We start from the raw sequence: 23,146 nt of genomic DNA, 5'->3' as shown, positions 1-23,146 counted from the left end.
AACAAATCCCACATGACCTAATCACTTCTAAAGTGTCCATCTCTTAATACAATGGCAATTAAGTCTCAGTATGAATTTTGGAGGGAGCAAACATTTAAATCACAACACAACAAGTAACCTTATTTTGTTTTAAAAGTTAGCTTTCATTTTTTTTTTGCAGGATTAATTCTGATGATCTTTATGTAACTATGATACATCAACACTCTATTGACTTAGGACAAGAAAAAAAAAGCGGTGGCAACTAAAGACTACTAAAAACACTTCATAACGGCCACATTTTGGGTTTTTTTCACAGTACTATAAAACAGAAAGACATCTACTTTGGCCTACCAGGAAAAGAAATCTTGAGAATGAATTTTAGGAACAACTAATTTTGTTAATTTTCTATAAGGGCTTTCAGGCTGCTTACTTGCCCTCAGACAATGAATACTAATAGAGATTCTACTTTGTATGAAGGTGTGGGTCTGGGTTTAGAAATACATATGTGAGGGCCCGGCAGCGTGGCCTAGCGGCTAAAGTCCTCGCCTTGAATGCCACGGGATCCCATATGGGCACCGGTTCTAATCCCGGCAGCTCCACTTCCCATCCAGATCCCTGCTTGTGGCCTGGGAAAGCAGTTGAGGACGGCCCAACGCATTGGGACCCTGCACCCGCATGGGAGACCCGGAAGAGGTTCCTGGTTCCCGGCTTCGGATCGGCGCGCACCGGCCCGTTGCAGCTCACTTGGGGAGTGAATCATCGGACGGAAGATCTTCCTCTCTGTCTCTCCTCCTCTCTGTATATCTGACTGTAATAAAATAAATAAATCTTTAAAAAAAAAAAGAAATACATATGTGAATACAGTATGTCATTCAGTCACTGATTCAACAATTATTTACCAAATGTGACATGCATTCCAGATACCACATATGAAAAATAATGGTTAAAATAAATGTCCTCATGGAGCAAATATGACACAAATAGATTGTTAAATAGACTATATACATTCAGAAATCAGTAAAGGTTTTCAAGAAAAGAGATCAGGGTTATAATCAGTTCAGCATTTGTCTGGAAGAAATTCCATTTTGGAGTAATGGAAAGTCTCACAAGGAGAAACACTTGAGATTGAAACCAGGTGAATATGGAGGAAGTGGCGGGTGGACAGCACAGTGCACAGGAGCATGAGCTAAGAACGCAGAGGACGTTGAAGTAGCTAACCTTCTCACTCAAGGCTACACGGTACAGAGCTGATAGGGAATGAGAGGACTTAAACAAATGAAAAGTTGGAGAGAAAACACACACACACACACACACACACACACACACACACACACACACACAAATTGGTCTTCTGCTACCAACCCCCAAGTGCAGGGACCTCCCAGTCCACTCTTGCTCCATAATTCACCAGGATTCAAAGAGCCCTTGAAGGCTGCTCTGTTTACGATCATGGTTGATTGTCAAGAAGAAACATGGATCAAAAGCAGGAAAGGAAATCTGCATAGGGGGACTCCAAAAGCATGTTAAAATAGGACCTCTGTATTTTCTCTCTTTATGGAGTCATGATGACATTACATTTTCAGCATCTTTGTGCAACAAAGTACGTGGAGTTTTGCCAACCAGTAAAGCTCACTTGAGCTTGGTGTGCAGATTTTATTGGGATTCCATAATGCAGGTTTGAGTAATTGCCTACATCTCTCCCATTTTAGTGCTCAACATTTCTGGAAGTTGACTGATACCATGTGACCCAATCTGCTCCTAAATCATCCTTTTGGTTCTTGTGGTGTTGCTATTACCATCCTAAGTCTAACAGTCAAGACACTCCCTCATGTGTAATACACCAAGTTCTCATAAACCACCTCTTGGGAGTCAGGAACAAAGGCCAAACCTGCCTCTGGTCAAAGTTTAGTCTTAATTGAACAAGGGAAGAAACTGATAAGACAGAAATAGAGTTTCTTTTCAGCCATGTAAATCTGAGATGCTCACTTTAGAATAAGAACAAATAAGTTAAATAAGAGTAACATGAACATAACCCATGGTTCAAGAATAAGAAAACTGTGCTGGAGATTTGGAACCAGTAGATCATCTAAATTCCATAGGATTGAATAAGATGAATTAAAGAGAAATCTTATGCAGTGAAAAGTAAAGGAACAAATCCACCTGGAAAGCAGTGTTCATTCGCTTATGACACAGAATACACATGAAGCTAGGAGGTGGTTTTCCTGGGATTTTAGTCTGGGCCTAAACTGACCAACAAGCCTTGAGCATAACAACCCAACCAAGCAATTCACCCACTTCATTCTTGGCCCTGCACGTGTCTCAGGCTCCGTTGCATGCCTCACTAGCAGGCTGCTTCTTAGGTTCCTCTCTCCTTAAAGTCAGTACAGACCAATCGCTATGAGGATGCAGTGGGGAGTTTGGGGTAGGCACAGGTTAATAGTGACCTGTACACAGGCCATGCTCCCAGAAGGTCTCTGAGAAAAGAAAAGACACGAAATGGCCTCTGACATCTTGAAAGCAGCTCGTCAAAGCCTGGCAACTTGAAGTCAGGGATCAGCAAAAGGAGAAAGATCTAGCAAAGGTCATTAGAAAGAAATGGCCAGGTGATTTTGCAGGAAAAAGAAGGGGAAAAGTTGATTTAGACAGGAAGGAGATCCCACAGTTTCAAAATGGACATTTAAGTATTTACTATAAAGTATTACTACCTATAAATATCAAATGATTCAGCAAACATTAAGAGATAGGTGCAGGCATTTGGCCTATCACTTAAGACAATGTTTAAGATACAAGCATCCCAGGTTTGGCACTCAGCTCTGGCCCGTGGCTCCAGCTTCTGGCTTCTGCAGACCTCCAGTGACAGTGGTGATGGATCAAGTCACTAAGTCCCTTTCACCCACAAGGGAGACCCAAATGGTTCCTGGCTTTGACCGCTGCCGGTGTCCCACTGTGGGTTTTGTAGGTTGGATCAATGGAGAGGATCTCTCTCTCTCTTTCACCCTCCTGCTTCCCTCCCTTGCTCTCTTCCTACTTGCTTAGAGGATAACAGATTAAAATGCTCTTACATGTGACATGATTGCACATTTTTATGGGATATGCTACAATGTCTTTAATCCATACAGACATCATGTAATTTTCAAGTCAAGGTATGAAACACATCTATCATCTCAAACATTTATCATTTATTTCTAGTGAGACCATTCAAAATCCTTTATTTAGTTTTTAAATGTATCACATACTTCTGAAAAACCTAATATTCATATGGAAACACAAAAGACTCCAAATTGCTAAAGTAATCTTGAGTTAAAAGAACTAAGCTGGGAAACCACACTATCTGACATAAAAAATATACAACAAAGCCACAGTAATCAAAATAGGATAGTATTGGCATAAAAACAGACACAAAGATTAATGGAATAGGAAAAGATCCCAGAAAAAAAAGACGAAGAAAAAACACAGTTACAACAACAAATTAGGAAACAAATATCAAATGATGCAAGAAAAATTGAAAACCCACATGCAAAAGAATGAATTCCAACATCCTTGCCCCCCTCATTGTGTATAAAATCCAACTCAAGACTAATTAAAAACTTAAATGTAAAATCTAGAATTAAATGACCTTAACAGGAGACACAGGTGGATATCTCCATTACATTAGTATAGAAAGGGACTTCTTACATAAAAATCTTTCATAAACATAAAAGAAATACAGGAAAATGTGGCAGAAATTATCAAATATAGTTTTAGAATACATGAGGGAACTATTGTAGCATTTCTTCAACAATATATGCCTGATGTTTTTATAATGAAATGCCGGAAGTGAGAAGGAGGGTGAATGTATGATGGATAACATCCAATACCAACACGTTCCTGAGAAACTTAAGAAGTTGAATACATAGCAATCCTGGAATCAGAAATTTAGACTTTTGTATTTGATATAGGGGATTAAAAAAAGATCTTGATTGTATGCTTTAAAGAGAGAATATGAACAGAGAACCATGTGAGGAGATTTTCTCCATGGGACAGCAAATAAACTGGGCCAAAGCTCAATGCTGTGAGGGCCTTAGTAGCATGCTGAGAATTAGGTAGGAATAGGAGAGTTCATGGCTTAAAACAGAACTGATATTTGGACTATGTTTGCAAGGATTTCAAGTGAAAAGAAGGGAAGGAATTTCAAGCAGCAAGAATTGCAGTTACAAAAGCTATGCTGGTGTGAGTGAGGTGTTATGTCCTGTTTAGTTTAAATAGCTAAATTTTAACAAGAATAGTGCAGTTAACAACTTAACACAGAAGAGTTCCCCCAAAGATAAGTCTGAAGCTATCTAACTTTAGGATCCCTTGCAGTACTAGTGAAAATGCAGACCTAAAGTCTCTACCTGACAGAATCACTAGAGGTGAAACACCATAAGATGTCAATGAATGGGGAAGCTGTGTTTAAGTGTGTACGATTTCTCCCATCCCAACACCACAGGCCCTTCAGCTCTGTCATACAGTTATTTTCTGCATTCTTCTCCCATTCTCTTACTTGCTTGCTTACAGATTCTGCTTCCCCAAACACTGGTTTTTTTGTGGCTTATTTTGTCTTGAATTCTCCAAGCAAGAATTTTCACCACAAATATCCAGTGCCAACTGGTATCTCCATCTTGGGTCTCCAAACATTTTCATTTCTATTACACACAGAGAAAAACAGATAGAGGTAAGATGAACATGAAAGCTGATTTTTGCACAGAATTGCAATGAATCAGCTCCAAGTCCAGTAGTGACTGCAGGCACATCACATGTGCGTACATGAAGGTTCTCTAAAGCAGTGCTACTCAAAATGCCAATCTGCAACGAGAAGCTTGTATTAGAATGTAAAACAATGCACTAATGCCTTTATCAATAAAACTCTTGCTGTGGGGGAAAAAAGCATCTGAACTGAACAGAGCTGTTGGTCATACAAATTATATTCTGGTGCAAGCTCCTTATCTTCGAGGACTGATACAAATAACTCCAAGTCTGGCACCCATTCCAGAGACCACATTTTGAGAAGTATTGCTCGGAAAAAAAAAAAGCTATGGATAAACCAGTCATTTCCAGTCATTTAAAATAATGTAAGACTGGGACATCTATTTGTCACAGCGGTTAGGATACCACTTCAGAATGCTCACATGCTGTATGGAGTGCCTGGCTTACAGGCTTGCTTCCGTTTTTTTTTTTTTTTTATTCAAGCTTCTTTTCTCTGTGCACCCTGGGAGGCAGCAGGTGATGGTTCAAGTGCTTACACCTTTGCTACACATGTGGGATATTCAGACTGAGTTTTCAGCAACTGAGTTCAACCTGACCCAGCTCTGGAGATTGTGGGCATTTAGGGAGTGAACTAGTGAATAAAATTCTCTCTCTCTCTCTCTCCCTCTCCCCCTCCCTCTTTTCTTCTTTCCCTCCCTCCCTCCTCTCTGATTTTCATATAAAATTTAAATAAACAGATTCAAGATATATGTTGATATCACTGATGACAATTATTCTTCTGACAAACTCATGGGAAAATCATTCTGCAAAGCATTCAAAAATGTACGACAGATACCATCTATATGCATCAAGTCAGATCTCTAAAGATGGTGAGAAGTTAGCTTATAGTTTGATTCACCACTGAAAAGAACTCAAACTATTAACAGGTAAGGTGTCTATTTTTATATAGAAGAAACAGTGAAATCAAAAGCACCAGAGGTATGGTTTTATACACTAGTTTTATTTCTGTCTACCAAGTACAGTCACCAGAGTGACCTGGGGAACATAAAAGTCAAAGAACATTTTTTAACTCTCTTCAAGGCTATTAGGAGATATAAAATACACACCTTGAGCAAAATAAATGTATGCACCTTGAGAAGGTTATAAATCATCTGTAGCTTTATTGTTGTCAGTCATTGGTTCTTGAAGGGCAAGCTGTACTTGATTCTTGACTTGTTCTTTGCCTCAATGATCAGCAACTTTTCTTAGAAGTTACCAAGTTTTCAGTTTGAGATCTCCAGGATTTTTAGCAGAAAAACAATGTTGTTTTTTTTAAAATTTTGCTCCTTGGACATATTGGTTCCTTATTCCATTGTATAAATATCATTTGAATACCTATTATATGCAAAGAACTTTTTCTCTGATTTCTGAAACACAGATGTTAATAAAATATCTTCAAGACACTCGTATGGGACCAGCCCTGTAACATAGAGGGTTAAGACACTGTTGAGAGAACAGTAATCCATATGGGTGCCATCTCACGTCCAAGCTGCTGCAGTTCTGATGCAGTTTCCTGCAGATGTGCCTGAGAAAGTTGCAAAATATGGCCTAAGTACTTGGGTCCCTGCAACCCACATGGAAATCCGGAACAAGCTCCTTGCTTTTGGTTTTAGCCTGACCCAGCTTTACTCATTGCATTCAATTGGGGAGTGAGTCGATGGATGGAAGATCTTTCTGTCTCTCCCTGTTTCTGTAACATTGCTTTTCAAATAAATAAATTTTAAAGTAGAAAGTAGTTTATATAGTCCCTCAATAGAGATCAGTGTGTGCACATAAAGGCACAAATTAAGGTAGACTGAAATTAGTGTTATAATTGGTCAAGACAAGAGAATGATTATTCTATATCTTTAGTTTTGGTTATTATCTCAACTCCTGTTTTTTTCTTAAAGAATCATTTATTTATTATTGATATTATTTTATTTAGCAGAGTTACAAAGATAGGAAGAAAGAGAGAAAGAGATTCAAAGACAGGGAGAGATCTTTTATCCATTAATTCACACCCCAAATGGCTGCCAAGGCTGAGGCTGGGACAGGCTGGATCCTGTCTACATCTAGGCATCTCACCTGGTCTGCAGGGCACAGAGAGCATGAATGAACTTGCAAATAGTGCCTGGTATGATATCTGACATCTATTAGATATTCCATTAAGTATTTTGGAAATAAACAATTATTTAATGACCATATTTCCAAACAGATCTATACATATATTTGCTCATTTTCTGTATTTCTAGAAACGGAATATTGGGAAAACAGAAAACATGTGTTTAAGGCATATGATTAAAATTGTTACGTTATTTTAATAGACGTTTGAACCGTCTAGACTAGTAGTACATGAAGAACATTGCTTTCCCACATCCCCAAAGACCTAACTTCCTTCCTTGCAGTTTCCTGCATCTGTGAATACACACATAAGTGTGATTTCCAAGGAATGCCACAATTGGAAACCTTAATTAGATTTTATTAGAAAACTATTTGAAAACTGACCTCCCAGAACTTAAGTAAACCCACTCTCACTACCCACTTTGCTTGCTAGCTGATGTATCTACAAGGAAACGAGTAGTTAGCACACAGCATTCTTTCTTGTGAAAGAATGATGAAAACTTACAATCCAAAAGTCAACTGAGAAACAGTGGACATATGTGGAAAGAATTTATACAAATGATAAGGGCATTTCTCATGCCATCTTTAGGGTAAACCGGCTGAGCTCTTTTCTAAGAAGTATGGTCAACTCTTGTTTTCATTCAGTTGCTTTGGTCTTCTCAATAGCAGGAATTCTTTCACAGTTTGTCATTTTGTTGTTATTAACATAATGTTTGGTAACCACATTTTCTCTGTTTCTTCACAAGCATCACCATGGAGCTTGCAAGGGACTGGCATTAGTATGGACAGTGGTGTAGAGGAAGAGGAGACTAAGAAAGAAACCAACTGTAAAGTTTGCAAAAGACTTCAGATCTGAACTGAAGTGGAGTTGGGGAAGCAAAGAAACAGAACAAGAAAAAAAGTCATGATAATAGGAACCCGGCAAAAAGAAACACAGATCTAAACTGGTAGCTTACTAGAAGAAAACATAAAGAAGAGGCACAATGATTCGATGAGGAGATGCTAACTCTTATCAAGAAGGCTGACTCAGAAGTGACTACCCAATGACTATGCAGGAAACCATCTCCCACTGCCCCTCCCCTCCCCTCCAATCTTGTACTTTGGTCTTACTGAACTCCTCAGTTACCTCAACATACAGTCCCTCACGCTGTCTGGTATTTGCACTTACTAAAGTCTACATTTGCAACTCCTCAATCACTTTTTCTCTGCCTTAATTTTTACTGCTTTAAAACTGGAAATTAAATATCACCTCTTCCAATACAGTCCTTATAGCCTGTGTAGCCAAGATTCGAAGCATCTTCCTTGAATTTCGACAGTATGCAATATGTGCCTGCTGGAGGCACACATCTGAACTGTGACAAAGTCACCACTAAGGGAAGAGAATCTACTCTTTGGAAGAGAATAAAAATGTCTTCATATCATATGTATGGCATAGGTGGGGGGCAGACCAGGTGAACCTGTTCACATCAACCGCTGGTGAACCCGAGCCCCAGCATAGAGTGTGGTTCAGGCCAGTTTTGGTCGCAACACATACCAGTGCACGTTAAGGAATGCCAAGGTGAGGTAAGCCATACCAGATGTGGTTGCAGTGCCCAAATAGCACACATCTGAACCGGGGGGGAAGGAGGCAAAGCAGGCAGCGGAATGGGGGCTCCCCTCCTGGACAATCACTCCCACTGGAGAGTATAAGTTGGGATTGGGGCAGAACAGACCAGGCAGGGCTACAACACCTGAGGGCCTCATGTGAACTAGATTGGGGAAGGGCCAGATTGGGCTGACTGTTTCGACTGGTGCAAGCAAAAACTACAGTGGGTAAGGGTTGGTTGGGCTTTGCCACATCATCAGATGGCAGAGGCGTCACTGGGGGCTATTTCTGATAAGTTAGATGCCAGAACCACCTGGAGAGTGCATCATCTGGAAGTTGGAGTGGCCTAGCAGGGAGATAGTGGGCACCTCCCTCGTGGGTAACCCTTCCCACTGGAGAGCACGGAAACCAGGACAGGGGCAGGGCTGGCTAGATAGAAAGGCACCTGCCAGTATGTGTGTGGGCTGGATAGTAGGTTGGTTGGGTTGCACTAGGCTTCAATGCTCATTGACATATATGAGAACCAAATGGGATGTGGGACAGACTGAACAAGCCTGCTGTACATACTGGCATGCATAGGAATCAGGGTAGGGGGTAGGCCTGGTGGTGGTTATGGGGAGTCGCCCCAACTAGGCTGCAGCTCCCACTGGTTTGTGTAAGGACCGAGTATGAAGTGGGTAGGATTGAGCCGGACTACAAAACCTATTGGTTCAAGTGGAAGAAGACAGGACTGGAAACAGAACTGACCCAGCAATTGCAACAACCAGCATATGCATAAGCTAATTGGGGTGACGGACTGTGCCAGACCCTGTACTGGCAAACTCACACAAGAATCAGGTTTGGGATCATCTCAGATGAAGTTTCTTTGGAGATCCCTTCAACTGAACTACTGATCTCAGAACCCCAACCATAAAGAGACTATGTCAGCCAGTGGATTCTGAATAGGTTTCGTCGCTATTGGAATGGCGAGATTGGCAGCAATTCAGACATGTTGAACTATCAAAACTGCTTGAGCAGGACCCTTGGAGTGTGCCTCACATCGGGGACCTGGGATGGGTAAGAGGCTGGGTGGGGCTTTTCCCTTTGACCCCAGATACAGGAAAAAAAAGTGATGATATTAGTGTGGAAACAATGGTCTTACCCACTTTCCTGTAGCCCTTGATCCTTTGTACACTAAGCAACTAAGTAAGATTATTTTTAAAAAAGTCTTCAATATCCTTGTGTCTAAAATACAGGTAGACATATAGAACATCAACAGACATATGCTGTATTTCAGTGGTATTGCATTTTCACAAAATAACAATAATTAAGTAAAAGAATATCTCAAGAGTTTCCTTAAACAGCAATAACTTTAAGTTAAAAGGGAATATAACCCCATATTAACATTTATTACACAAGTTGAAATTTCTTTTTTTTTACCAGCTCCCATTTGCCACTGTAAACTACAATGTTTTAAAAAGCAAACACTTGGCCTGGCGTGGTGGCCTAGCAGCTAAAGTCCTCGCTTTGCATGTGCCGGGATCCCATATAGGCTGCAGTTCTAGTTCTGGTGGCTCCACTTCCCATCCAGCTCCCTGCCTGTGGCCTGGGAAAGCAGTTGAGGATGTCCCAAAGCCTTGGGACTCTGCACCTGTGTGGGAGACCCGGAAGAGGATCTGGGCTCCTGGCTTTGGATCGGCTCAGCACTGGCTGTTGCAGTCACCTGGGGATTGAATCATCAGACGGAAGATATTTCTGTCTCTACTCCTCTCTGTATATATCTGACTTTGCAATAAAAATAAATAAATCTTAAAAAAAATTAGTAAATTAAATTTAAAGCTCTCTCAAATCAAATACAAGGCAAGAGGGGAGCAAGGGAGTGAGGGAATTGGGGTTTTCTTCTTGGAACGGCAGGTATGGAATATGTGAGGCCTGTTTTCTTTATATTAGCAAAAGTCTTTAAAAGATTACACAGTGAGATGTTATTCATAATACATTAGGATTTAGCTTATTCATTTAGTAAATATTCATTCATATTTCAAAAACAATAGATAAGGTAGGATCAATTGACTATTTGGGAAAAGGCAGCACCAGTTTTGAGCATATCTGTCAATGTATGTAAATGTAAATTCCAGATGTTAGATGTTTTTTAAATTTATTTGACTTATGTGAAAGGCAGAGAGAAAGAGAGATCTTTGATCATTTAATTAACTCTTAAATATCCAGGGCAAATCCAGCTGAAACCAGGAGCTTAATCCAAGCCTCCCTCATGGGTGGCAAGAACCCAAGTACTTGAGACCTCATCTAGTATTTTTCAGGATAAATGTTAGCAGAAAGTTTCAGTTGAGAGTTGACTCAAACCAAGGTACTCTAAAATGGAATGTGGGCATTCCAAGCAGTGTCTTAAACATTGTGGCAAACATTGTGCCCCAAGCCATAGATCTAAATAGGCAAAGTAGAACAATGTTTTTAGAAGAAAACACAGGAAAATATGTTCATGATCTTGAAGTAGGTAAGGATTTCTTAAACAACAATAACAGCACTAACACACAATATTGTGAAGTGGGGCTACAGTGAAATCAACGATGTTTATTAATGGAAGATACCATCAAAGTTGAAAAAGAAGTCACAAACTGAGAGAAGATACAATCTCTATCGTCAACTAAGGGCACAAACTCACAATATGTAAAAAAAGCAATATGCTAATAGAAAAATGGTCAAAACACTTGAAACTAACCCTTCAAGCAATAAAATTCTATTTCCTGTTCTGTGTAGATGGCATTGATATGCTTTGTAAAAACTAAGAGATTTACATGTTTCTGCTTGGCACAAATACATACAGACACATATATGCATGTAAAATGCATAGATATGGTGTATCAGATTGGAAAGATACAAATTACCACATTATCTACCTATCTACCTAGTCAACAGGTGCAATTACAGAAAGAAGTGGCGTGACAGAGAATCTTCTATTTGCTGGTTAACTCCCAAAATGACTGTAATGGCCAGGGTTGAGGCAGGTGGAAGCCAAGAGCCCTGGAACTTCCTCCGGCGCTCCCACGTAGGTGCATGGGCCCAAGTGCTTAACACATCCTCTACTGCTTTCTCAAGTGCACTAATAGGAAGTGGAAAACCCAGGATTTGCATTGGCACCCATATGGGATCCAGGTGGGGGTTTAACATACTACACCACAATTATGGCCTCCTGTAAACATATTTTTAAAGTATAGCTTCTAAATTCTTATGCTAAGATTCAATCTAAACCCTTCATAAGCAGTTCCTCAATTAAAAAAAGATCAGGACTCTGACAATACCAATGAAAATTTTCCTCATAAAGTTTTTAAATGCGCAGCACATTCAACCACAAATCATCCTACATCTCTGCAAAGCTTCATAACTGCCAACATAATATCAGTTGTCATAAATTTTTATACCACACTCAGATGATTTTAATGAATATAATTTTTGGATATGTATCAAGCTCAAAAACCCTATTGTACTATGGCTAAGACTAGTGCCACACAGTTCTCCAGTCAGATATTAACAAATGTGCAAGATAAATTTTCTTTTCATTTGCTTCATTCTTCCATTAAGTACCACAGAAATCATATTTCAATCAATACATCTGATCTTTTCAAATTAAATTATCTTCTTTTCGAGAGCCAAATAGAAGATGCTTTGAATAGATGCAGCATTTGGTTTATTTTATGTTTTTGTGATATATTCTATTTAAATGCAATTTCTTTGCCAATTATATTATGTTGCTATTTGTTGCTAGGTATTATTCTGTTTTAAAATAAAAAATTACAATTGATGTTCCAAGGTTTTATGACTTATCCATTTAAAACTAAAAACTTTCTATAACATAACTTTATAATGTATTGTAGCTGTTACAAATTAATTCTTGTGATATTTCCTTCACTACATAGTGTCTCCCTTCTCTACACTGCAGACAATGTGGGTGACTATCAGACCAGCACGTGAGCTGGCAGTAAACATAGAAAAGGGTCACTTTCAGAAAGTTTACCAATTACTGAAAAAACTAATTAAGAAACATGGAAAGAAGGAAGCCCATTCTATGGGAGAGGCCTGACAAAAACTAACACTGTTTGGGAGAAGCTGCACCTGAGTTAGAAGAGACGTAGCTCTGTGGGTGTTCCCTAGGGCTCCCGGTTATGTGGGATACAGGGATTGGTACAGACTTCTGAGAAAAGTCACCAAAAGCAAAAGCAGTCAAAGCCAAAGCAAACAAACGCAACAGCATCAAACTAAGAAGCTCCTGTACACCAAAGGAAACAATGAACAAAGTGAAGCAGCAACTAACAGAATGGGAGAAAATCTTTACACACTACACAACTGATAGAGTAACCAATATCCAGGATTTTCAAAGAGCCTCAGAAACTCAACAACAGCAAAGCAAACAGCCCTGTGAAGAACTGGGCGAAGGAAATGAGCAGGTATTTAAAAAAAAAAAAAAACAAATGCAACTGGTTAATAGGCATATGAAAAAGTGCTCAGGCTCCATAGCTATCAAGGAAAAAAAAAACAAAAACCACATTGAGGTTCCACCTAACTCCAATGAGGTTGGCCTACATTCAAAGCTCCTACTAACGACACCTGTGCATGTGGTAACAAAGGTACCTCCTTCACTGCTGGTGGGAGTGTAGGCTAGTACAGCCACTATGGAAGTCAGTATGTAGAATGCTAAAACAACTGAAATTTGGTCTACTGTATAACCGAGCTATCCCACTTCTGGAAATATATTCAAAGGAAATGAACTCTGCATATGAGAAAGTGACCTATAATCCCATAGTTATAGTAACACCATCTACAATACCAAAGACACAGAATCAACCCAGATTCCCATCAAAACAGGAATGAATAAAGAAACTGTGGTACATCTTCTCCATGAAATGCTACCCAGCCATTACAAAAAAAAAAAAATTCTACCATTTGCAACAAAATGGTCCCAACTAGAGACATTTACGCTCAGTGAAATAAGTCAAATCCCAAAGGACAAATACATTTTCTCTGATATAAGACAACCTTCACGCAAAATACAAGATCAACAGATATATAGGTCAACAGGTATGCACATGTATTCATCTAAAGTAACTGTATAATGGAGACTAGCATATTGAGAAATGAAGATACATGAAACTTAAACATATCTTGACAATAGAATGCTTAACTTTATGCTATTACTTACACCTACAATGTCAGGTTACACTTAAATAGCAGAATGATAAGCTTGTGACTGTTGTTGACGCACTCAACTGTCGTAACAGTGTAGAGGAAAAAAAGGGGGTATTGAAAAGGGAGAGTAGAAGGGGGAAATCCTGAGCCTAAGGAACTATATCATGAAAAATGAAGAATTTATTAAAGGAAAAAATATAATGTCATATGCATCTCCACTCCTGAATAAAATTTTGACTCCCAATGACACTGTTAAATATATCTTGAAAATAGGATGTTGAATTTTGTGCCACTGTCTCTACCTAAAATGTCATGATACACTTCAATAGCACAATGATAGACTTGTGGCTGTTTCTGAAGGACCATATTATTGTAATAATATAGGGGAAAGCAGTGGGGAAAAAGAAAACGGAAAGGGAGGAGGGGGAATCCTTGAGCCTATAAAACAATAAAGTGTTTTTTTAAAAAAATATTTACAATAACTCATTTTAATTCATAATTGAGTGATCTGCAGTGAGAAGTTTACATAAATACAGAGATGTCTCAAAGTTATGACCTAAAAGCAGATCCTTTGAAGCACAAACTTTTTCAACTGAATTACTTCTATATTTTGAGTTCTTCAAATCAACAAATACTGCTATTGTATTGATGATAATATCATCTATTTTCTATTAACTTTGACTTGGATGTTTTGATATAAATATAGAGCCAGTCAAAATACATATTAGAATAAATTACCAAACTCAATTTGCCAATATCAATTTGGTGATTAAATAAAGACCTTATTCTTTATCTAAGGCTTTTTATGGAAAGTTGACATATTCCATTAATGAAATAAAGGTCTTGGGCAAATTGTAATCCCTTACTGGCAAAAATAGCAATGAAAGAAGCCACTACTGTTGACTGGCAATGCAAATATCAAATTCAAAAGAAATTTTTGAATTAAAACATCTCTTTTTTAGAAGTTATTTATTTTTATTGAAAAAGAAGATTTACAGAAAGAATGATAGCCAGATAAATCTTCTATGTTCTAGTTCACTCCATAGATGGCTGCAATGGCAGGAGCTGAGCTGATCCAAAGCCAAGAGCCAGGAGCTTCTTCTGGGTCTTTCATGGGCGTACTAAGTCCCAAGGCTTTGAGCCATCCTCCAGTAGGGACCTGGAGGGGAAGTGGAGTAGCCAGATAAGAACCAGCACCATTATGGGATGCTGGCAATTAGAGTTGAAGGATTAACCCATTGAACCATTGTGACGTCCCCTGAATTAAGAATTCCTTACTGCTATTTCCTTGGAGTTGATCTCAACCTGGATGCACAAGGCAAAATCATGACTACCATTTAGATGGGGACCAGGACATTCTGTATGTGGTTCACAAACAGTATGTGATGTGGTTTCTCAATCCAGTTGTAAGATACTCTGAGTCAGCGAAGACAGTGATGTCCCTTCCAGGTTGTCCCTGAGAGCTCTCAAAGGCCAGGTGAAAAACTGACAACACCAAGAACAACAACAACACAAGCCTAGAGAGTTTTTTTTTTCCTGAACCACTGGATCAGTATGTTCATTTTTTAAAAAATGAAAGTTCATATAAATTTTGAGTAACATAATTACCTTCTTACACCATTCTACTGTCCTGAAGTGGCCGCTACTTAATCGCTTTTAAGTTAAAGCATCAGTTTCCATGGATGGAAGGGCAGATTTCTCACTTTAATTCATTAAAAAAAATTCTTTTGTCTTCTGCTCTCTGTGACAAAGGCAGTACAGAGCTTTTGAGATGAATAGCAGAAGACAGTGAGACAAATTAATACAAATGAAGTCATTCCTGAATGACTCCATCTGCTTTAGAAATAAGACTCGGACAATAATGTGGCCAAGATCCAAATAATTAGGCCTGAGTCCAAATGAAGGCACACAGGTAACTTATAGCTTCATTAACTCTCTTCAAGGAGGCAGGCATCCAAAAACTAACCTTAATAGAGGCAGCATATGATCCATTGACAATCTGTTTGATATTAAAAAATGAACTTTGTTTTTGCAACGTTGCATGAACAGTGAGCAAACAGCATATGCAACTCAAAATGCCATGGACCGAGGCATGGTGTGTTACCCCAGATTTCAGTCTCAAAGTTTGGAGAATAAAGCTATTAATTTTTGTTTACAGATTTCTATCGAAACACATTAATAATTTTACAACTAAGAAAGGCACATAAGGTGTCTGCAAGTGTCTTTTCTCTGTAATCAACAGGAAGATTATTAGGTAATAACAAATGTTATTCATCTTCATAATGGCTAAATGACAGCCTGCTTAAAAATAACAAATGACTACTGCTCATTGACTATTACAGGGTGAACCTGACCTTCATGTATTTTAAGCAAACAAGTCCTCTTTTCAAAGACTTCAGGAGTCCTTTAATTGATAATTATGAGATGTTTTATCTTTAACAAGGGACACTGAACCTCTTAAGATTCTGTTGAAACTAATACCACTTTTTTTCATCCCTTTTCCTCTGAGTTAGAAAGGACTGTGGAGGTCTCATTCTACGTTTTTTTTTTTAATGAATAAGATACTAGTAAACTATCAATGTAATTAACTGTACATTTAGAATCATTATAGAGAAAATTTTACTTTCGACCTTTTGATTTTTCTATTATGGAACAGTGAGTTTCATGTCACATGTGGAAAACATGAGTTCTTAAAGCTAGATTTTGAAAGATTATGCTTAGTTCCTTTGAAGTACAAGCATCACATATCTCTCATTACTATAGACACAGGGCTACAGTTGAAAACTCTCTGTGATGGCTAAACAGTTTTGACAATCAGAGCAAGCATGACTTGGAAATGTCTCTCATGGGAACTTATGTTTTCAGCTCTTCCCATTTTCCAACTGATACTTTTAGCTCCCTGACACTAGAGGTTGCCTGAGCTAGCAGTTATGACATCCAGAAACTAGAGGGGAAAAAATCCATCCATCAGAATAACCTGCAAGTCTTACTAATTGAGCAACCAGAGCAGCCACTGCCAACTACTGCATTGTGTCACCACCATAAGCCAAATGTGACTGGAAACGACCCACACTATTGAATTTTCAAGACTGTTCTTATTTTGAAGTACAAATATTGCAAATCCCTGGGGCCTATTATTTATTGCACAGCCCAAATGTGATAAGCAGAATACTGTCTTTCTGATCTAAATGCTCTAATCCCTAAACCTGTGAATATGTTACCATGATGACAAAAGAAATCTAGAAGACCTCTGTCTTTCTCTCTCTGTTCCCCCATCTGTGTGTGTGCGTGTGTGCGTGTGTGTGTGTGTGTATGTAGCTCTGAGTTGCAAGTAAAGTAATGTGCATTCAAGGAAGAAGGGGCCACCAGCCACAGAATGGGGGGCAACCTCTAGAAGCTTGAACAATCTAGGACATGTATTTATCCCGCTAAATCCTACTACAGGAACACATCCATATTGATGCTTGGATTTCAAGCCCATTTATTCTGACAATCAAAACTGGAGGATAATAAGGTTGTTTCAAGCCAATATGCCTGGTCATTTGTCACTCTTAGAAATTGAGATACTTCCTGGAACACCTTGGAACTCAGACCTAACCAGCGGCAGGTGTTCCTGAAAGTAAGTAAAGCAGCCATCTCAGAACAAGATGGATCACCCTTTATACAGGCAAAGATGATATCATCACTTACACAGGTGAGAACACACCCCTCCCGGTAGAGACAACATGGCACCAATTATACAGATAAGGAGGCACCCCTCATTTCACAAGATGCATCACCTTACATACAGGTAAGTCACATATACACAGGTAAGGATGCATCCCTCTTGGTACCAAATGAGTTGACATATGTAAATATAGACATAAACATATAGCAATGGCAGAGTTCCAAGAAAGAAAAAACATTTAAGACAAAAAACTAAGCTAACTGTGTTTTTCTGTCTCAGATTTTTGAAAGTATCATTAAACTTTGATTTGGATGGGAACCCAAAATCTTTTTAAAAATAATTTTATTCTTTTTATCATTTTAATTAAAATGCAATGCTTGAACATTTAAACATTTCTACTTATTTTTAGTAGACAGAGTCAGATAGACAAAGAAAGAGAGGAAGAAAAACAGATTTCTCATCTATTGTTTCATTCCCCAAATGCCTGCAGTAGCCAGAGCTGGCTCAAACCAAAAGCCAGGAGCTGAGAACCCAATCCAGTTTTCACACAGAGGTGGCAGCAACTCAACTACTCGTGTCACCAGTGCTGCCTCCCCAAGTCTCTGCATTGACTGGATACCGGATTCACGAGCTGAGCCAAGAACTGTACAGCCAGGAACTCTAACATGAATGCAAGCACCTTCACTGCTAGACTAAAACCCTCCCCATACTCATACATTTGTACTGGGCACAAAGTCATTGTACATATACACAACATAGAAAAGAAATATCTTGTTCAAACCTAAGTGAGTTCATTTGCATTTCAAGCCAGAGTTTCCTCTTCTGCTAAATTCCATGGTTCAATCAAATGTTGTCCAAACTCATGCCCAGTGCTGAGCCCTCAGATTTCTCACCTGGGTCAGAGTTTTCTTAATTTCCATACTGTGCAGTTGCATTTTTCCTTTACTTCATAAAGCACCAAGTTTTCTTTGTGCTTTATTTGATTATAGACTTGATTATTTTACCTCAGGTCCTATTTCCTCCAAAGGGAAATTTTAGCTGCAAATCAGCAAAGGCTATTTATCATCAACCTGCATTTTTTTCAGGCACCAAGTATATACATTGATTTTGTCACACAGCTATCAAATTATCTCCATAAATCAGCTAATAGCCAAACAATGTCACAAACAAAAGAAAAAGATATCTTGGTCTTTGAAAGAAATACTGTGCCCGTTTCCAAAATGTGAAGTGATATATACTAGCCACAGAAACTAAAGTCATCTTTAAAGAAGCTTTTGTCCTGGGAGTGCATGTGGTAGCACACCAACTAATCCTCCACCTGCACTACCAGATCCCATTTGGCTGTTCCACTTCCAATCCAGCTCCCTGCTAATGGCCTAGGAAAGCAACAGATGATGGCCCAAGGCCTTTGGACCCTATAGCTGCATAGGAGACACCGAAGAATTAGCTCTGGGCTTTGGATCACCCAAGTTCTGGCCATCGTGACCATTTGGGAAGTTATTCAGCAGATGTAAGACCTCTCTCTCTCTCTCTCTCTGTAACTCTGACTTTGAAGTAAAATAAATAATATTTTGTAAAAAGTCTTTGTCCTGAACTCTGAGGATAAATTGACAGATTGTCATCCTCAAGTCTGTCACTTTCTAAACAAATTCAACCCAAAGCAGAGTGCCAGCAGGAGACTGGGAAAGAGTTGTTTTCTGATAAAGCTGTAGGCACATAGTTCAAGTTAACGAGATATGGCAAGAGCAGGTGGGTAATTCAATGTTCATACACTGTAATGGGCCAAAGGCTAATTACTATTCACTGTAAAATGAACATAAAAGTAGCAATTATGCCTTCATCCCAGTGGATGTGATGTATTAAAAGCTATCAGCTTCACCTTCTGTAATAACAGCTTTTGTCTGTTTGTACCAGGATGTACAGAAATAAGAACGATTTGAAAAAGAGGAGTCTGTGACTTTATCAAAGAATAAACATGGGATTCTCACTGTCATCCCCCCTCCTGTGCCCAAGATAGAAAGAGAAGATGATACACCATAAAACGTCATTGGTAAATATGTCACTCTTCCTTCCTCACTGTGAAATACCTCCAAATTAACTGTTTACATGAAGATTTTTTTTCCTTTGCCAAACTCTTATGTCACTTGGGAGCTGCAAAGAGATACAGAATGTGCCAGCTGAAATTCTAAACCATGTCATTCAAGTCTTCAGAGTCGGGAATGCAGGCAAGCAGTGCCAGCTGGCTGAGCTCAAGGATCCAACATCTGTATCTTTGCCAAAGGCATCCTACAAACAATACCAATTGATCTTCTTGTCAGAGAACTCAGGAAAATTTGCATGACATGCACAGGGAAGATATGAAAAAGGTGTAAGGTTCAACAATACTAACTTCTGGGGGATAATTCATGTTTGATAGCTTCAGCAAGAATCCGAAGACTTTAAGCAGGCAAGAAATTTCTGTTCTCCCAAATGCTGACCATGAAGCACTCAGAAACATGTAAATCAACATTGACTTTGGCTACCATAATGTACCACCTGCAGACTTGCAAGTCCTGCTGAGTGAGGGTTTTTTGTTTTGCTTTTCAGCCTGGACACCGCTTCCATTCTTCTACTCTGCTTCAGTGTGTTCTGTGATGGCCCTTCTGCTTTTCTCCCAGGGATCACTGCTAGTTTGTACATCATCTCTTTCACTTCTTAGCACCATTGTCAGCTGCAGCTCCACCTCTGGCTCCTCCTTAACAGCCGCCTTTGCAAGAGCCCAGGAAGGAGCCTCCTTGTACTTGCAAAGCCTCCCCACACACTGGAGGGGCAAGGGATCTACAGCTACTCGAGAACTGCCTGTGACACACACCAAGTGGTGTCACGATGTCGTACCAATGGTTCGCCTACATACAGTCAGCAGCCTGGCTTTCACTTTCTCAAGCTAGAATTCTCCAAATAAGGTAAAGATAATTTGATAGGCAGAAAAAAAAAACCACTTATATTTGGTGTTAAAGATGTCAGTCTGATATTGGCATTTTGCCCAGCTTATTTCCATTTTTACTTCAACCTACATTTTCCCCCAGACTCCATTTTGCCAAATTTTATAAGAAGTCCAAGTGACGTTTATTGAGGGAAATGCAATTTTAACATTTCTTCCTCTCAGAACCTTCATTATGATTGAAAATGTCAGCTCCCAGAGATGACAGAGAGCATGGCACTGAATGTTTTGATCCTTGCCAAAGATATGTGACCCAACTGGCTCTGTTCTTTGAGGTCTGCCCACCAGGCTTCCTTGCCAGGAGGTGTCCTGAACTACTCACAGCTGCCAGTGTGCCCAAGCCCCAGTCTATCCTCAGGATAAATACAGCTGAGAAATGTGATGACCCTAAAACTTCTCAGAGGTATGTATACCTCAACTCTACTTTCCTCACTTTGGTACCTGCCGCAGCTGAGAGGGTTATGAATATATCTATGGTACAAACTGTATCTCGATATTCCAATGTATTCTACTCTGTGGGTGGTACAATCCAATACTGATTTTATTTAGAGTAAAAAGAATTATTTGATGACAAAATTTAAATTTATATTACATAAAAATTGAATTTTTGAGAAAAGCATTACTTTCACAGGTATTACAACAATGACAGTGCAGCGCTCGGCCTCTTTAACTCCTTCATTACACTGACAGGAACCTCTTGTGCAGCTCACGACTTCTTTCCGTCCTTTGAACAATGATTTTGCTCATCAGTATAAATATGAAACCACCTTAGCCCTCCTGACTTCCTGGTCTAAATTTTCTCCATGGTTTTTCTTACTGTCACTGCTTTAAAATTAGTCTGCAACACACCTAACTGCATTTGCACTCCATTCTTCCTAGCTTGCAACCTGATTTTTTCGTTCCCCCTGCCTGCGCAAGGAGATTACTACAGTTACTGATGTGTTTTTAATGTAAATATTCACTCTTTGTCACAAAAAGGGAAAATTACAAAGATATCCAATAATATTGAATGTAAATAAGCCTTTCTCACCTTAGCAAATGCCAAATTTCCATTGCTCAGTAACATAAACCGGTATCAGAGTACGCTTAATGACCGGAGGCTGTTACTCTCAGGCAAGACAGTAAGGCAAAAGCTTCAAACTACTGATGATTGCTCCTCTGGGGGCTGGTATAACTTCTTTCCACAGGAATCTGAGATCTACATTTCAAACTCTGAGATCAACACGATTAAATAATCGTACAATACAAATACTGGTAGATTGAGGGGGAAAAAAAGCAGAATGATTCAGGCATTAACAGTCATTCAGTCCTAATATTTTCAGTTTGTTCTGTTTAAGGTGAGGGAGGGTACACCATTCACCCTGATCGAGTCATCAGACTGGCCTAACAATTAAAAGCAAGTAACAGACAGGTAGCACAGAGAGAAACAAAGCAACTGGGATTTGGGCCAAGCTCCAACTTCTGCCTTTTCCTGCAGGGAGCTCACGGAGTCAGTTCAACCTCCAGGCAAAGCAGATGGCCTCCCACGTTTATGCCAATCATTGGTTGTAGGAGGGATACAACCCCTAGGCACTTTCTGCTGTCTGAGTGTACAGACCAGGAGGCCTCATGATACCAAAGGCATAGGGGCTCCTGAAGGAAGCTACAGATGCCAGTCACGCAGAACCTAAGGCATGGAGACTGGGCAACAACGTGAGAGCTCATGCGGCATTTCGTGAGGGTGTGCAGGCACAGCACAGACAAGCCCAAGGACATGTGTCTGTGTGCTCATACACACTGGGTATGTGGCAGGCAGGCTGGATACAGTGCCGAGGGCAGGGACTGAGCTGGATGAACAACTCTCAAACTTGCCCAGAGGCTTGTGCTCCGCCTTGCCACAGGGAAATACCTTTGGCTCTGGCACGCAACTTGATGCTAATGCTACTCTTGGCTCCTGCCTAATGTCAGAGTGTACGGAGCCCATCCAATAGATAGCATCTTACATAGACTCAGAATATCCCTGCAAGATCAGAGTCATTGTCCCATTTTACAGGATGAGGAACGCTGGGTCCAAAGGACTTCACGATACTCTGGAAGAACAGTATTTGTTTTTCTACTTTCTAGTTGTTTGATTCTTTACCTAATTGAGAAGTCTGTGATTTAGAAATTAACTGAATGTTTGGCATGGTAAAAACTTAGAGAGAGAGAGAGAAAGAAAGAGAAAAAAGAAAGAGGGAAATAGGAGTTGTGGGAGTTAGGATGGGAGAAGGGAAGTATCACTATGATTTGAAAACTGTATTGTGAAATAAAACAATAATAATAACTTATGATAAATGTCCCAGAGATACATAAACAAAAAGGAAACGATATGAAATTTGAATTCACGTGTTTAAAAACCACCTCTTGAACTGCTGAAACTGGAGGTTGTAGCCACTCCTGACAACATGACAAACCAAAACTCAACAAATAAGCACCTTTGTGACAGAGCACATATGGAAATCTACGTGAGAGTGTAAACAGAGAGGGAGAGAAGGCACAGATTTAACAAGCTCATTCAAGAGTGTGCCAAGGCTTAAAGGCCAGCCTTAATGGGATGACTCCATGGTGCTTTGAGTTGGCGAGTTAATTTTTCATATATAAAGAAAGCTATTTCTTTAAACAAAGCACAACTACAATCAGCTTGCTTATTTATACAAGAGCCTGTAGAAGAAAATGCCAGGTGTATTTTCAAGTAGAAATCCCCAAATTTAATGGAACGAGTTCCCAGATCCGGCTCTCAGAGGGTCAGCCTCAGGAGGTCTAGATGCAGCCCAGGCTTCCCAATTTCTTCTACAGGAAGTCTGAGGCAGACCACTCAAAGATTGCATTTTTTTTCAATTGAGTTTTTTATTTTCATTGGAAAGTCAGATATACA

At 39.5% G+C, this 23,146-nt stretch overlaps 1 long non-coding RNA gene across 1 annotated transcript in view; it reads right to left on the bottom strand.

The window, feature by feature from the left end:
• Positions 1-4,551: 4,551 nt before the first annotated feature.
• LOC131482544 (uncharacterized) overlaps positions 4,552-23,146 on the bottom strand; it is a 251,294-nt gene continuing 232,699 nt past the window's right edge. The window contains exon 3 of the long non-coding RNA XR_009247092.1: positions 4,552-4,643. This is a non-coding gene — a long non-coding RNA (uncharacterized LOC131482544). The remainder of the gene's footprint in view (positions 4,644-23,146) is intronic.

The sequence above is a fragment of the Ochotona princeps genome, chromosome 18, assembly GCF_030435755.1.
Source record: "Ochotona princeps isolate mOchPri1 chromosome 18, mOchPri1.hap1, whole genome shotgun sequence".
NCBI lineage: Eukaryota > Metazoa > Chordata > Mammalia > Lagomorpha > Ochotonidae > Ochotona > Ochotona princeps.
This window is presented reverse-complemented; position numbering and strand designations above follow the sequence as displayed.